This window comes from Montipora capricornis, chromosome 4 (genome assembly GCF_036669925.1).
Source record: "Montipora capricornis isolate CH-2021 chromosome 4, ASM3666992v2, whole genome shotgun sequence".
Taxonomy (NCBI): Eukaryota; Metazoa; Cnidaria; class Anthozoa; order Scleractinia; family Acroporidae; genus Montipora; species Montipora capricornis.
In genome coordinates, this window is record NC_090886.1 from 4,571,881 (window position 1) to 4,582,148 (window position 10,268).

Sequence of the window (10,268 nt, forward strand, 5' to 3'; positions counted from 1 at the left end):
GTGACATCGCCGGAATTCAGCGGGCGCCGTGATGAAGTTTGTTTACTCATGTTTACCGCATGTTTACTCGCCAAACAGTGAAGTATCTGTGTCAAATATTAATGATGGCAAGATACCGGGTTTTGTAAGTTTCTTTTTCTGCCAAGTGTTATAAAGTTTGACAATGAAATGAGCGAAGTCAAAACAAAGATCACAATCGCCCAACTCTTGTTTATGCAAAGTCAAAATTTACTCTCCAAGACGCGTACGACGTTATTTATTCTAACCAGGTAATTCCATCATTTTGGAAATAGCAGCTACTTTATCATTCAACTGCGTCACAATTCTTCACTGATTTTGGGGCTCATTTTGTTGAAACTCAAGCACGCTTCCAACAGGTCTGTGAACCCTTCCTGCTTACAGAGCAATACTATAAAACTTCTCCCATATTACATTTCAACCTTAAGCTCGAAAATTCAATACACAACATGATATTATTATTCACAAAGGCAGAAAATACCACAGAATCCTTTTCCAGCGAAAAATTTATTGAAACAAACAACATATTTGCTCTTAGAGGCGAAAACCTCTTCCTATTTCATTGCGTGCGTGAAGACAAGAAACTCGATCGTGTTAAATTACCATGTACTTCAGGTAAATACAGCTCACTTTGATTTCGGCTCGACGGGCGATAGATTGTTGTCGAAGTCCATTACTCGTCGCTTTTAAGATTCCATCGCCTGTATATCCAATTGACTTGCCATTATTGAGCTTCATAAGGGTATATTTTGTTCAAAGATCCACTAAAACGCCATTCGCGTTACATGACTTTCGACGCCATTGCCGGTTAAGTTAATCGTTCTACTGTGTCCACCAGAGAAATCTACGCATTTCCCACTACCCTCTCGATCCTACGAAAATACGCTCAGAAGGCTCTATGCGCAAAGACACCACTTAGCTGGGGAGTGACAGGCAAGACTTTTACCGACACGGAAAAAAATAAAAGAAAAAAGAAAACGAAAAATAAAAAAACCACGAAATTAAAGACAGATTCCGACTGGGTTTGCGGCAACCCAGTAACGAGATGCTTCCGTGAAGCATACACTGGGTTGCCTGTGGTACGTGTTACAGAAAATCAGAAGGCACTGAATTGTGTGGTATTGAAATACAGCATTCCAGTCTCCGAAGAATAACAAATAAAAGAGAAGCGAGAAACATTGGCTTCTGGGCTGACATGTTGATAATTTTCAAGTTCCCTCACAACTTCTTTTCACCACAAGTGTGCCCTCTGAGCATCTGACAGCTTTGTAATACTAAAATTCACTGAAGTTAAGCCCTTTCGGGCGGGGTTAGTGTCAGGATGGGAGACCAAAACAATAAACTCCTCATAAAACAGAAGCATCTGACCGAAAATACTATTAACGCTAACAAATGCGAACTCAGCAAGGTACAGATTCTGTTAGCTTGCTTTATGCAAAACAAATATTGATGCAAAAGCAAATAACTATTGATACACAGTTTTTAGAAAGAGCAGAACGAAGTTTCCGGGACGGTCGATCGAGAATAAAATATTTACGACATGAAAACAACATTAATTTTGAACCGTGAATATAGAATATAAAAAGTTACGATCAGCGACAAACATTTTGGGAGATTTTTGCTACGTTCAAATAAATAAATCGAAAGTGACATGCCGGAATTCAGCGGGCGCCGTGATTAAGTTACCGCGGCATGTTTACTCGCCAAACAGTGAAGTATCTGTGTCAAATGATGGCAAGATACCGAGTTTTTGAAAGTTTCTTTTTCCGTCAAGTGTTATAAAGTTTGAAATGGAATGAGCGAAGTCAAAACAAAGATCACAATCGCCCAACTCTTGTTTATGCAAAGTCAAAATTTACTCTCCAAGACGCGTACGACGTTATTTATCACCAGGTAATTCCATCATTTTGGAAATAGCAGCTACTTTATTATTCATCTGCGTCACAATTTTTCACTGATTTTGGGGCTCATTTTGTTGAAACTCAAGCACGCTTCCAACAGGCCTGTGAACCCCTCCAGCTTACAGAGCAATACTAAAAAAGTTCTCCCATATCACATTTCAACCTTAAGCTCGAAAATTCAATACACAACATGATATTATAATTCACAAAGGCAGAAAATACCACAAAATCCTTTTCCAGCGAAAAATTTATTGAAACAAACAACATATTTGCTCTTAGAGGCGAAAACCTCGTCCCATTTCATTGCGTGCGTGAAGACAAGAAACTCAAATTACCATGTACTTCAGGTAAATACAGCTCATTTTGATTTCGGCTCGACGGGCGATAGATTGTTGTCGAAGTCCATTACTCGTCGCTTTTGAGATTCCTGCCTAGTTTATCCAACTGACTTTCAATTATTGAGCTCCATAAGGGTATATTTTGTTTAAGGATCCATTAAAACGCCATTCGCGTTACATGACTTTCGACGCCATTGCAGGCTAAGTTAATGCTTCTACTGTGTCCACCAGAGAAATCTACGCAGTTCCACTACCCTTTTGATCCTAAGAAAATATGCGCAGAAGGCTCTATGCACAAAGACACCACTTACCAGGGGAGTGACAGGCAAGACTTTTACCGACACGGGAAAAAATACTAAAAAAAAAAAAACAGAAATCTACCTATTTTCCGACTGGGTTTGCCATAGGGCAACCCAGTAAAAAAAATAATCTACCCATTTTCCGACTGGATTGCCATAGGCAACCCAGTAACTAGCAAGTTAGTCATATTTTCCATTTACATGCACCACCAAGGAAAACTTGTCAAGGAAAAACTTGCTAGTGTGTACAGTCGGCAAGTTTTCCTTGACAAGTGGGGTTGTCAAGGAAAACTTGCTTGTGTAAATGAGGCTTTAATCACAAAGTACAAGCAAATGAGATTGTTTTTTTTTTACCCGGCTGAATATTAAAGTCAAAACAATAAAACACAATCAAGTGGTTCAGGTCTTGCGATAAACCTTCACCCACTTTCAGCTATATAACTAGCTTTCCCTCAGCTTCTACCATTTTCGCTTTCTTCCAGATGACCAACAGCCTTAGTTGTCTTCGTTATTAATGTAAAATGTAAATGCTTTGTTGACAGTGGAAGTGCATTTCGCTATCAAGCTAGTTCACGGGCACCCCACTTTCAAAAATCTGAAAGAGACAATTCGAACCTAACCTTGCGAATTAAGATCATCCGATGTGAAGGAGTCCGGAATCCGGAATCCATTGTGCACGCAGTGCGATGGAATCCAGGATTCATTTCGGTGGAACCCGTGAATCCACTACTCGGGATCCGGGATCTACTCTTCGGGATCAAATTAAGAACCCCAACTGGCAGGACGCAACCAGTTGGTATTTACAAAGCGTGGTAGAGCTGAATCCGGGAAACAAATCCAAACCAGAGATTAGGACGGGATTTGAACCCGGGGCAACCGCATGGAAACCCAACGCCCTAACCAATGGACTACGCTGCCTTCCTTAGTTATCTCAGATCTAATACTTACTAACCGAGCTCGAGGTGTGTATTGCAAGTCACAAATATTTACAAAACGAATCTTGACCTCGAGGGAAATTGAAAAACAAACAATGCAAATGATTGTAACACCATGACCGTATTCCAAAGGAAATGGTCTAGACTAAGTAGTGCCCACCAAGACATTCATTAAAAAATTGCTTTGTATACGTTTTTTAGGGTTTTGCTAAACACAGACCCGCAGCCCACAATTTTTTGAGAGATTTTTTTGTCCAGCGATTTACCAAGGGGTATGCCCGAGAACATGTGATCGTGGTGGGCATCAAAATGGACGACGGTGAGTATACGTTGTAAGTTTCCATTTGTCAGGCCGGACTTCTACAAATGAACTGTTAAAGGTGGTTTTCACTAACGACGGAATCGTAGTCGGAGTCGGAGTCGTAAGCACGTATGACGTAGTGAAAACTGCCTTCCGATTCCGCTTACGATTCCATCGTTTACGATTCAGAGAAAATTAGATCGTCGGAATCGGAAGCAGAAGCGGAAAAACAAGCCAATCACAATGCAGAGAGGTGGACCCGGCCAAGGTGGAATTCTGGCGCAAAACAGAACAAATAAAAACATGGTGGATGTTGAGCAGAATTTTCTTCTTTGTTTCCTTCTTCTCCTTATTTTCCAAGACTTACTGGTTTAGCGATATATACGGATCTGGATCCGCGACGCCGCGAAAAAAGGCGGAGTGGGGACAGAAAAAAACCCTCCTCAAATCATTCCCGTATATACTACTGGTTTCTTTCATCACATACCTGATTTAAGCCCAGCTTGTTCGGCCGCCTCCTGCCAAGCATTATCTTTCATGTTCTTATTTTTAAAAATTTTGCAAGACTTGTCGTATAACACAGGGAAAAGTCTTACAGTCTCCACAACCTTCTCGTACATGTCCGTTGTTTGTTTATCGCGCCAGACAGTAATCGAAGAGCCTGGGCTCGAATATTTTGAAAGGCTTATTGTTCCGCTTCTGCTTCCGACTCCGACAATCTGGTTTTCACTGAATCGTAAGCGACGGAGTCGTAAGCGGAATCAGAAGAAAATGGAACCGTACTTATTCTTCCGACTCCGATTCTGTCGAGCTTATGACTCCGCTTTTTGGTTTTCACCAGGTCATAAGCACTGTTACGACTCCGCTTACGACTCTTAACTCCAACTCCGTCGCTGGTGAAAACTAGCCTTTAGGCTAAGTTTGAAACGCACACATCGACACACGATGGATAGCAAACGCAGATCGAATTGCTCAGCATTTCTATCAGTAACGGAATGAACGTTGAGATCAGAATTATTTATTACACAGCGAGGAACAAACAGCAGTTAACATCTGTGATGAAACCATGCATTCACATACAAATAGAACTGTAAAGCTGACTCTTTTGAAGTCGCTTGAAATTTACATCGTTTGCGAACCGATTCCATTTGTGCCATCGTCTTTTGGAAATGGAGGGAGATATGAGCGTTTCCCTCTCTGATCATAAGCGGACTAAACGGTCCCGGAATTGAACCGATTGCAATGACTGAAATGGCGGTGTCTGACATTTTCAGAGTGCAGACTGCAGATTAACCCTAAATCACAATTATTGAAAGCTAAGCGTTTTAAAACGGGTTCTTAGACTTAAATAATGTTTATCAGCGCTATCTGAAATGGGTGCTTAGACTTAAATAATGTTTATCAGTGCTATTTGTAGGCAGTCTGCGGTCTGCGAATGTCAGACACCGCTGAAATGGCCCGTATACTCACCGTCGTTCATTTCGAACATGTTCACGGTGCAAAACTAGGCATGCCCCTTGGTAAGCCGCTGGATAAAAAAATTAAAAAAATCGCGGGCCCCGGGCCGCGAGGTGAGCCGCAGGCCGTGAAGTGGGTCGCGGGCCTGTGTTTAGCAAAACCCGCTTTTTTTATCTGTTATGAAGATGAACGCTGCACCTGTGGACCGATATGTCTTTTTCTGTGTGTTGCGTCTTTTTTTCTTAGTATTGTAAACTTGGTGTAATTAGTTTGTATTAGTGTATGTATCGTATTATGTACGTAAACTGTAAGGATACTACCGTAAGTATTGAGGATCCGTAACTTACAGTAGGGTCCGAGGAAATGAGGTTAATAAGATCTGAAATATTTATTGCATCTCTGAGGTAATAATGCGCGCGGTAAAATCAACCGGATCGTTCAACTGCCACAAATGATGGGCATGCCTAAAAATCTGAAAAACGAATAAATCTTATTGGCTTTGTTAATAGGTGCTTGCAAGATTCAAACAGTTTCCCAAGTTATTTTGCGTAAAGTGATAACGCAAAACAGTGGCTAAAAAAATGAAGCATCAAAATTTCACATTTAGTAGCACAGGTTTAGCTCTGTCAAATGGACTGCTGTGTAGCGCTCATTGCTTTAATTAAGGCCTCCAAATGCAGTATTTCAGTTCACTAAAATAACAAATCCTTTGCAAACAACGCAGCAAGTTTTTGGACTGATTCCCAAAAGTCAGTTTCTGACAAACAAAGGTAGAATAAAATAATCTCTTTTTTTTGAAATAGTCGTTAACAACTTTGTCGCTTTATAGTTCATTATTTCATAGTGATAAAAAGGACTACACAGTCTTTGGCAGTAAATGGGACAATTGGATGCACCCTAGCGCAAGAAAGGGTGGCAGCAACACACCCTGTGAGTGACTGTATGGGAATGGCAGAAACATCCCCCTGATGCAACTAATGAGGGTCCCAGTGACACACCCTGAGCAGTAAAGGCGGGTGGAAGCGACACACTCGGCAATGCGACAAATGAGTGTGGCAGCAGCACACCCTGAGCATAAATGGGCAATGGAGTAGGGTGGCAGTGACACACCCTGCAACATTCGGCATTCAAATTCACTCCAAGAATTAAAATACGATGCATACATTCCTGTGAGAGTTTGTATCAGGCCCAATTGTAGCGAGCGCTGACATAAGAGGACATGAAAGCGATACTCAATTGGGCGGGATTGCAGGTTACGCTGTCCCCGGCCCTACAAGTATCTGCATTGTTACTCGTCAACGACACATGTAATATTTAGAGATAATTTACCAGTTATTTAAATATGTTAATTTTGCAATGATTTGTTCAACTGGGTGAAATTTAGTCAAGAAATATGCAGACAGACCAGACTTTTTCTAGTCTCCTTCGCAGCTGTTATTTGGGTCGTCACGCAATAATGGGGAGGAGCATTGCTTGACGACCCTAATAACGGCTGCGAAGGAGACTAGACTTGTTCATGTGGTTGTTTTTCGCTGTTGACACCTTAGTTGGAACCTCGCCCATTTACCCTATAGATTAGGTATAAAATGAGTTCCTTTATGATCTTGTCCAATCTCTCTGATGAGTCTGTGTGATTAGATGAACCCGATCTGGGGAATTAAAGAAAGTTGACAAGATCTCATTGAATCTCTTTTGTTGATTTTCTTTTAAATAGAATTCAGAATGTTTTTTGTTTAATTCAAAGGCTAATAAAGGGCGCTTACTCTTTTTATTGAGCCAATTGTGGTAAACAAACAATGGACGAGTAACGATATGTTCTCTTCTCGGAAAGCATGAATCATTTTCCAGGAAGACTCCGTCGTCATGATTATCGTCTTCACTCGATGAGCACCTTGGAAATTTAATTTTGTATGTTTTTCAGTTGCAGGTAACTAAATTTCTCTTCCATTTTGCTATTTGAATGCGGTACTGTATTTACGCAGCAAGCCAGTGTAGTTTCGTCACCAAACCGACAAAGTGAACGACATTTTCAACATATTTCTGTTTCCCTGTTAATATTTCTTTTTATTAAAATTCGACCTCGGATAGTGCGTTTCTGACTTTCTCGGTTATCAGCTCATATGCCTGATGACATAATATGGAAACTGATTGCGGTCGGTTGTAAAATCAAAATAGAGCAATCCAATAAAATTGAATAATAATAACTTAAAAACGTATATAGCACATGCTTCATGACAGAATGATCGCATGCACTTTACATAAATTAAAATACCAATGAAATTTGTCAATATGAGCCAAAAATATATTGATTAAAATAGGTTTGCAAGTTTAAAATCAATCACATGAATTCAAAGTACCAATAAAATTGTCAATTCCTGTGAGCTAAAAATATGCTAATTTAAAATAAGAGGTTTTAATTGTTAACTGTGGTGGCTTTCCTAATGAAAGAGGGAAGTGAATTCCAAACGTGAGGAGCAGCCATACTAAAAGTTTAATTTAATTTCATTTAATCTATTCGCCACAATTCATGGGGTGGCAGGGGAGAGAAACAGAACTATATCCATAGATCAGACCACAACACCGGGAACTCTATGCCCTACTCTTATCGAATAGAGTGTGGGTTCTTTAACGTCCCACAGAATTTATACCAAGGGTTATGAGACGGGATCTCCGGCCAATAGTCCTTATCCGAGAAGACTTGAAAGTCTAGCCATTCGCAGATGTCGTTACAAAGGCAGCACTTTCTCCTCAGTTATTTAAAGACCCTGAGTGTTGGTCAGGCCTGAGTTGAACTCACGACCTCTCGCGTGACAGCCCGGTGCTCAACCAAGTGAGCCACCGGTCACCGGTGCGCAGTAACGCAGTACCTCCAGACATGGCGCTGGAGAGTCGTACCAAACGATTCATCCCCGGACTTCGGCCCGTACGATCGCTTTTGGACGCAGTTGGCCCTTCGCTGCTTTCTGCTACCTCGCCGCCCGGTAGTACGGTCATCAAGTGTAGTGTAACGACATTAGGCGACGTCATCAGGCGTCAGTAACGTCAGTAACGACATCAGGCGACGTTTGGCTTTGATTTCCTTTAAAAAGTGTCCAAGAATTCAGAATTGAATGAAAATGTAATAAAACCATTATTCCATTAGCGTTTATTGGATATGAGACTGGTTATAGCCAACTCTTTTGCTATTTCAGTACCATTTTATACAGTATCCAACTCGCGCTCATGGAATAATTGTTAAGTAATCATTTTCATATTTTGATTTTCAAATATTAAGCGCCGTCCCCATATTAGCTCTGTACTTAAGTCGTGAAAAATTCAATAAACCCCGAGGCACTTTTCAATTCGGTGTTTAACAGAATACATTTGCAAGTATTTCACTAAAACCCGGCCCTACAAGTATATGCAACATTACTCATCAACGAAACATGTAATATTAAAGAAAATTTTCGTGAATTAAACTACCAGTTATTAAAATTTGCTAATTTTGGAATGATTTGTTCAAGTGGGTGAAATTTAATTTAAAACAATGCATTTTTTCAAAGATCAGACTCAGATGTGGTTGTTTTTCGCTGTTCACGCCTAGTTGTAACGGGATTTACCCTATTATATAGATTAGGTATAAAATAAGTTCGTTTGCCATCTTGTCTAATCTCCCTGATGAAGTCTGTGTGATCAGAAAAAAGCGATCGGAAATAACGCAAGTTGACAAAATCTGTTGCTGTGTGCTGCTCATTCATGCACCTTGTCTTTACTTTAAAAAATCACATGATCAATTAATTGGGAGATGATCTGCTGTTTAATATATTTTGTCAATTTGATGAAGTGATGACATCAAGCCGATGGATCCATGTTCACCGTTTGAAGGATAATTTTAGAATGTAGCGCCAATTCTCGGAAAAAAGAGTTCAAAAAAAGTCTTCCTTCTAGGAATAGACAAAGCTTACAACGCAAGTCATGTTCGAGGTATTAATTTCATTACCGCCAGTTCTAGAAAACGGCTTTGAATGGGTCGAATCATTGTCTCTTCTCGGAAACTCTGAATAATTTCTAAGAAACTGAAAAATTACCTCAACATTTAATATTGAAGGTAACCTGATAGGCATGTGATATCACTACACACTTCTAAGTAAAAAAAACCAATTAGATGATAAGTCAATTACTGCATACCACAAAACCTAATGCAATACTTTTTAAAAGAATTTTACTAAATTAAAACAACTAACCTGCTGCACATATCACAAACAACTTGTGCTAACTGGCCATTAATCATTGGATACAAGATACAATTTTACTTGTTTTTACACTATAGAAATATATAAAATACCAAAATTCGTTTCGCCGGTTCATCCAGTTAAAGTCCCAGCCATCCTAAAGATGGTTGCTTTAATGTCTTGCCGCTGTCTTTCAAAGAAAAAGCATGTACACGGTTCAGTTCATATGGTAAAAAATAAAACAATATCATAGATATTTCAAAATTCTATGCAACATCAGTGTGTTTCTAAATCGTTGGATCAAAGGAGTAATTCAATGGCTTAATGATGAAATATCAAAATTCGTTATCTAAATCAAAAGTATAGGTCGTTTTCACTCACTTGACAACTCGTTAAAATGGTTTACTAAAACGACAGGTACCACTTCCATAAAACTTGAAAAATAATAATTCCCTGGGTATCATAAAATCATCGCCGACCGCTTATAATTATAAATCAGCAATGGTTTATCTCCCCGCTCGTTGTTATCTTTCCCTTATATGGCGGCTATAGGGTCATTATGAAAATGAACTTACGGTGTGCAAGGGGCTGACTACATTTTAATTCTTTAACTGATAATCTGACTTAAATCTTCTTCTTGAAACTCGCTTTGTCTCGTTGAACACTTACAGTTTTTTGTCATGAATGTGGGCCGGATGGCCGGATAGTGGTTAGTGTTAAGATAAATTCGTTAAAAATATAATGCTCGTTTCGGTACGCGTTCGTTCGAGTCAGATAGCATTATTTCCTAACAACAGCCACAGAAAC